This window comes from Cornus florida, unplaced genomic scaffold (assembly GCF_030987335.1).
Source record: "Cornus florida cultivar Cherokee Brave unplaced genomic scaffold, ASM3098733v1 CherokeeBrave_3.0.0_Hap2_Chr02, whole genome shotgun sequence".
In the NCBI taxonomy this organism is placed as follows: Eukaryota; Viridiplantae; Streptophyta; class Magnoliopsida; order Cornales; family Cornaceae; genus Cornus; species Cornus florida.
The window spans coordinates 6,784,740-6,792,698 of NW_026775572.1; positions in this window are offsets into that span (position 1 = coordinate 6,784,740).

Below are 7,959 nucleotides of genomic sequence, written 5' to 3' on the forward strand. Positions count from 1 at the left end.
CTCTGTTGTAACTTTAGTCTTTGGAATTGCTTTTAATCTCTGTAAATGAACCATGGGGATGTTATTGGGATTGATATAAGATCTTTAGGTTCAGTGGTAAAGGGGAACAGAGGGTTTGGAAGAGAACTGAAATTTTCTTAAATTAATTTTCAGTGTTGTTCTTCAAGCATACCAATTTAATGGCTTCGGTTAATCTCTGTAATTGGTTTCAAATTATTGTAATAAAATCTTGGGGATGCTATTAGGCTTAAATATGACTCTTAAATTAGTTTTAAAACCCAACAGAAAGATTGCAACTGGCCGGAATTGGAACAGAGGTCAAAACGAAGCTGAAATGGAGGGGAAGCTCGCAGGGGGAGAGAGAGCCGGCTCTGGAATACCAAGAGCCGGCTCCCACCTGTTTAGAGCCGGCTCCAAGGTGGTGGTAGAGCCGGCTCTATGCTGAATTAGAGCCTGCTCTATTTTTCTAGAGCAGGCTCTTTCATTTTTTGATGCATATAGTGTTTATGGCTACTGTTTGGGCATTTGTGGTTCTTGAACAGTTTTAAAATTTTAATAGGCTTTTTAATAAATAATCATTGATGTAATTAAGGTCTTGAATTGCATCAAATACCCTCTTGGTATTAATGGAATTAACAGTACGCTATTTGACAACTTTGCGTACAGTTAACGGCTGAAAGGAGATTTGTTGATTAATTTTAATCTGATGGTTTAGGGTGCTATAAAATGAGTTTAAATTTATTTTAGATGCACGATGAAGTCTTTTAAAGTAATATATTGGACTTGTGGCATAGTGGGGGCTCTGCGCTAAAGGATACAACAAAATATAAGTATATGACTTAATACTCTGTTACCGGATGTAGGGAACTAGATCGCTTAGATTAATTTAGCGATTTGTTGGACTATAATATTATTATAGAACTAATTTTAAATACATGATAGGGTCATTGTTTTATTAAATTTGAACTATGCATGTGTTGGATGTTAATTGTTAGAATAGTTAATTCTTCGATGCAATTACATGGATTACTACTGGATTTTAATTGCTAGATTGTTAAGATTCCTTCTGCAATTATTTGGATGGTGGTTTTTGGTCTGTAAATTATTGAACTGTTATATATGTTGTAATTTACATGGATATGGAGGATTGTATGTACCGGTATAGGACGGTGACATACTAGGGACGGTTTAGCTCAAAACGCAAAAACCTAACCTAATGGATTAATAGAATGGATTGAAAGATATCGAATCCTAATTGTGACTAAGTCAGATCAGCTGTAACCAAGTTGGATGACTTCCTGGATTAACGGATGGTAGTTAAGTCATATCAGCTGAATAAGTTGAGCGACTAACTAGTTGGTTTATTGTATGTCAGTTTAATAAATAGTTGAATTACATACCCTGGATTTGGACGGACTTTATATATATGTTTATGGTACCACGAGTTGAGCTTGAGTCTCAGACTCGTTGGTTAAGGTGCGTATATGCAGTGGATGCGTAGCTAGTTATAATAGGTTGAGGTGTACCCTGTTAGGTCTAGGTACTCATGCCCACCTTTAGGTGCGTATTCGTATGTTGCCTTCTATTCAGGTTGAGACCCCTATTATAGACTAGTGAATGTCCCTTAGTATGGATATATTTATACGTATGGACTAGAAAGATATTGTGAGTTGTCTACGGTGTATCTGCGTATCGGGTCACTATATGGATTGCAGTTAGATTAGAACTTGCTCATGGGTCTGACCCACTCCTTTATTATTCTTTTCAGGTACAGGACGGTTCCAGCCTTAGAGCTTGATCGTGTTTGTCAAGGACAGTATCACATTCATCTGATTTCGTAGGATTTTCTCGATGTTTCTAGCATTTTCTATTTTAAATTTTCAGTTTCAGTTGAACTTTTGGTTAGGGGTCCACCAGTAGATTCCCAAGTTGTAACCTTGAAGTTTTGGGAGGATTGGAGTTTTATTATTTCAGTTATGCATGGAGGGTTTTATAATTAATGTTTCTTTCAGTTTTATTCCATCTTTATTATTTCATTTTGTCATCTGTGTTCGCTTTAAAATACTTTAATTGTTTGATACTCCCTCGGGTTTGGGCCTAGGCCTGATCAACCCGTGTCTCGGATCCGAGGGGTATCACATTTTTATTCTGCTTCGACTGAGTATGCTTGTATGCTTTTAATATTGCATACACTTTGTCAGATGAGATTATTTCTAAGGAAAGTACCCTGCCTGAGAGTTCCTTATCTGTTCCATTCCGAAGCAAAATAAATAAGATGTGAAGAAGAGATCTCCTCTAATGGTTTATTTGATAATAGAGGATTGTTTTTTCCTTTGGTGATTTAACCGTTAAGAAAACCCTTCTTGAAACGAATTTGTGTGAAGCAAGTATATTTATACTTGTTTCTTTTTGTAGTTTTTCAATGTGGGACAATCTCGTGGCTTATATTACCGAACTTAGAATCAGTGAATATGAGCGTAAGAGTTAAGTTTGCCGAGCCGGATACTTAGGGTCTAAGGCGAATGAATTACTCCCCAGCGCTGAGCCTGAGGGGAGGTTTGCTGAGCCGGACGCTTGGGGTCCGAGGCGAATGCATTACTCCCCGGCGCTGAGCCTGAGGGGAGGTTTTTCCGAGCCGGACGCTTGGGGTCCGAGGCGAATGCATTACTCCTCGGCGCTGAGCCTGAGGGGAGGTTTTGCCGAGCCGAACGCTTGGGGTCCGAGGCGAGTGAATTACTCCCTGGCGTCGAGCCTGAGGGGAGGTTTTGCCGAACCGGACGCTTGGGGTCCGAGGCGAATGAATTACTCCCTGGCGCTGAGCCTGAGGGGAGGTTTGCCGAGCCGGACGCTTAGGGTCCGAGGCGAATAAATTACTCCCCGGCGCTGAGCCTGAAGGGAGGTTTTGCCGAGCCGAACGCTTGGGGTCCGAGGTGAGTGAATTACTCCCCGGTGTTGAGCCTGAGGGGAGGTTTTGCCGAACCGGACGCTTAGGGTCCGAGGCGAGATTTTTGCCGAGCCGGACACTTAGGGTCCAAGGCAAATGAATTACTCCCCGGCACTGAGCCTGAGGGGAGGTTTTGCCGAGTCGGACGCTTGGGGTCCGAGGCGAGTGAATTACTCCCCAGCGTTGAGCCTGAGGGGAAGTTTTGCCGAACCGAACGCTTGGGGTCCGAGGCGAGATTTTTGCCGAGCCGGACACTTAGGGTCTGAGGCGAATGAATTACTCCCCAGCGCTGAGCTTGAGGAGAGGTTTGTTTTTATTTTTTCTCAAACAACTTATCATGAGGCCGAGGATTCAAAAATGATAAGAGGCCAAGAAAGAGAGTAACAGTGGCTGTGAAGTTTCCTATTTGTTGACTTTGGAGACTTTCCTCCTCCATTGATACTACCTTCTTGGCAACCAAATGTAGTGGATTACGCATATATTAATCGCATTTCTTTTATATTTTTATCCGATGTGGGACATAAACTAAATTTTGTCAAAAAGGTCGGTGTAAGGAATGTCTCTGGTATTAAGCTTGACAGCCTTAAATACCAGCGGGCCCTCCTTACACCGCAATTAACTATTTGAATATTCCCATATATAACATAATGTAGCACATACTTTTTTGTCGATGTGGGATAGAAAGTTTTAAACATAGGCCATAACTCATGTTTTTTTTTTTTTTTAAAAATCATTGTGATGAATGCTTTTTTAACAGCTTGCTTCTAACATTGCTTTGCATAAAAATTGCATAGTGTGACTTGGCATGCATAAAAATTGCATAATCATAGAGTAGTATGAAAATATCTCTGCATAAAAATTGCATAATGCGACACATGCATAAAAGTTGCAAAATCATAGAGTAGTATAGCCCCCATTTTTATGGAAAGAAATAAATAGAGTAGAATTGTACTGAATATGATAGAAGCAAAATAAAGAAAAGTTTGGCTAACTGTGGACATACTCAGCCTTATTTGTGAAGAATTTGTAGCAAAATTGACAAACTTATCTAATGGAAATACCTTTTAAGGTGTATTGCGTTCCAAGGACGCGCAATGGGATGCCCGTTAGCTTCGGCCAAACGATATGCTCCTTTCCCCACTACTTCGGTAACCCTGTAGGGTCCGGTCCAATTAGGTTCAAGTTTCTTTACATGAGCTGTTTCTTGCTTCAAAACCCAATCGCCTACCACAAAGCTCCTGAATCTGACGCGTTTGTTATAACTGTTGCTGATATGAAGCAAGCCTAATTGCTGCAGCATCCCTTTTTTCGTCCAGGAGATCGAGACTATGTTCGAGCTGCTGACTATTGTTTCCTTCAAGCAATAAGAATGTCCAAAAGGTCGGAACTTGTGATACCCCTGAATTTCCGGATGCGGGTTGGCCAGGCCCACGCCCGATAACTCGAGGATATCAAATCAATTAGCAATAATCGAACACAGAATACAAATAAGAAAAACAAGAATAAATAAATTGCTGAAAAGAAACTAGAATAATAATCCAAAAACCTCAGAATAAAATTTAATTAACAAAGAATGATTCTGATACATCATACCTCTCCATTTCTATTACAACTCGGGAATCCATCTAATGGACCCCTAAAATATCTCACTGAACTCAAAAGATTGGAAATGAAACCCAAGTCTAAAATATAAAATAAAACCCTGGTCATCAGTGGAGTGAATAACTATATCTGCTCAGCACGATCCAGCTCCAAGTCTGGAACTAACAAACGCCTGTAAAAATAAGAGTGGGTCAGGCCCACATGCAAATTCTTCTCTAACTACAATCCAAACAGTGACTCGATACGCAGATACACCCTAGATATCTCAACAATAGCTATCTAGTCCATACATATAGATATATCCACACTAAGGGACATTCACTGGACTACAGTAGGGGTCTTAACCTGAATAGAAGGCAACATGCGAAAACGCACCCAAAGGTGGGCATGAGTACCTAGACCTAACAAGGTACACCTCAATCTACTATAGCCAGTTACGCATCCACTGCATATACGCACCCTAACCAACGAGTCTGAGACTCAAGCTCCTCTCGTGGTACCATAAACATGTATTTAAAATTCATTCATATCCATCCACAAAAAATCCAATAAGTCGTTCAGCTTATTCAGCTTCACAGACTTAAATATAAGGAGAATTATATTTTTATAATTCGAACCCTTAATCCAAAATAGGTAGGACTGAGTTATTTTGAATCAGTCTGTCCCTAGTATGCCACCGTCCCATACCGGTGCATACAATCCACAAAATCCATATAATTGATTAAACAGATAAAATTGTTCACCAATTAAAATCCATAAGGTATGAATTAACGTTTTGTATACATCCTAGTCAATCCAACAGTAACTAGTAGTCCGTATATATATATATACACACTAAAGGAACCTCACTAGACTATAGGGTTGTCTCAACCTGAATAGTAGGCAACATGCAAAACGCACATATAGTGGGCATGAGTACCTAGACCTACCAGGTACACAACTACACTATATCTAGCTACACATCCCTGGCGATATACGCGCCCTAACCATTGATCCTGAGACTCAAGCTCATATCATGGCACCATACTTATATATATAAAATCTAGTAACCATCCTATCCAGTATAAATTAATCCTCCATAAGTCATTCAACTTGTTCAGTTGACCTGACTTGAATATAAGTAGGACTTAACATTTTAGTTAATCCATTCCCTTATATAATAAATTAATCCTCCATAAGTCATTCAACTTGTTCAGCTGATTTGACTTAAATATAAGTAGGATTTAACATTTTAGTTAATCCATTCCCTTATATAAAATAGGTAGGACTTAACTGATAAGTTAATCCATCCCTAAAATGCCACCGTCCCATACCGGTGCATTAAACCACACAATCCAACAATTAATGTAACAATTAAGGAAATACATCAAACATTCCATAAATAACTATGATAAATATGATATCAAGTTATCACATAATAGGAATGACTCATTATTTCTTTAAACTTCCTATATCATATGTCCTACACAAACTGAATCTTATACATGATGATATTTTATTATACCGTTAAATAAGGATTCTCTATATCCAATTCATCCTACACATTTAATCTCAATTGCTAAAATATTTTAAAAGATTAAATCCATTCGTTTGTTTAAAACATTCAAATAGCAAATATCATTATGATTGAGTCTATTTAAATTTATTAAAACCCAATTCTAGTTCCTATTTAATGTTCAGGAATCCTATGCATGTTTCTACGTTCCATCATTCCACAGATATGAAAAATACATAATTTAAACATGTAAAAATTCACATAAGAAATCAAATCAAAATCATGCATTTTATCAATTCATAACACAATAACAGATATGAACCAATTTCATAAAACCTATGTTCTAACCCAATTAAACATGCATAATTATTTAATTTTATGTGTTTAATAAATCCTGGAATTTCCTAGGCATGTACAGAAACACGAATCAAAGGGAAAGAGATAGAGGAAGAACTTGCCTTAAACTTTCGGATCGAAAGTTAAACTTCTTCTTCCTTGATCTTCTCTCTACGGGGTTTTTCTCCTCATTCCTTCATTTTCCTCCTTCCCTCTCTAATACTATCTCTCCAGTATATATCACGTGAATATTTCTAACCCCCTTTTACAACCTATAGCTATATATTTATAAGTTAAATAAAATAACCCTAACCATTTTCCCAATCCAAGTCAACTAAAAAAAAAATGAAAATAAAAATATTAAAAAGGTAAGCAAAATATGTTACGTATATAATTTATGTATATATTTGTTAAATAAATAAATTATACATATTCCATTATTTATTAATGGATTATCCAACAATATTTAAGTTACCATAATATTATAAAGTAACTTAAAATATAACACGTATCAAATCTATGTATATTTTTATTATTTAAATAAACATATACATCAGATTAAATATTACTACCGAAATTACCATAAAAGTAATTAATAAATTACTTTCTCTTATATATATATATTAAAAAAGGTAAGTAAAATATGTTACGCATATAATTTATGTATATGTTTATTAAATAAATAAATTATACACATTCCATTATTTATTAACGGATTATCCAATAATACTTAAGTTACCATAATATTATAAAGTAACTTAAAACATAACACGTATCAAATTAATGTATATTTTTATTATTTAAATATAAACATATATATCAGATTAAATATTACTACCCAAGTTACCATAAAAATAATTAATAAATTACTTTCCTTTTTATATATGTATATAATATATATCTATATATATACACATACATTATCCATGGGTAATAATTCATACACATCCAACCTCCTATCCAAGTAGTCCATGGGACCCAATTGGTTGGCCCATTACTACTAACCATAACCATAAAAGAAAAATAAAATAAAATAATAAAAGAAAAGAAAATATTTAATTTACAATTAATCAAAACACCATTTAAGCACATAATCTAATTAAACAATTAACACATAGACAAATACAAATAATACATAGACACATAATCAAATAATCAAGTAATACCTAATTCAATTAAACACATAAGTAATTAGTCAAATAATTAATTAAATAATTAAAAAATACAATTAAAATAAATAAATAAATACCGAGACTATCCTTTTAAAATTAGGGGTATTACACACCTCCTTTGAGAGCCTCTGTCCCCGTTCTGCTCCGTTCTGACTTTCTACTTCTTCTCCGGCATGTTTCTGCCCTTCAGTTGGTTTCAAAAACTGATCCTAAGGGTCTTATTAATATCCACTAGCATCCCAAAGGTTTGATTTTAACCATTTAAATCAATTACATAGATCAAATTTGCTACCGAACTAGACATGCTTTAGAGACAACACTGAAACTATTTTGCAATCACAGCTCCATTCTAACCTCTTTGTTCCTCAATAATACTGAACCTAAGGTCTTCTATCACCCCATTAATATCC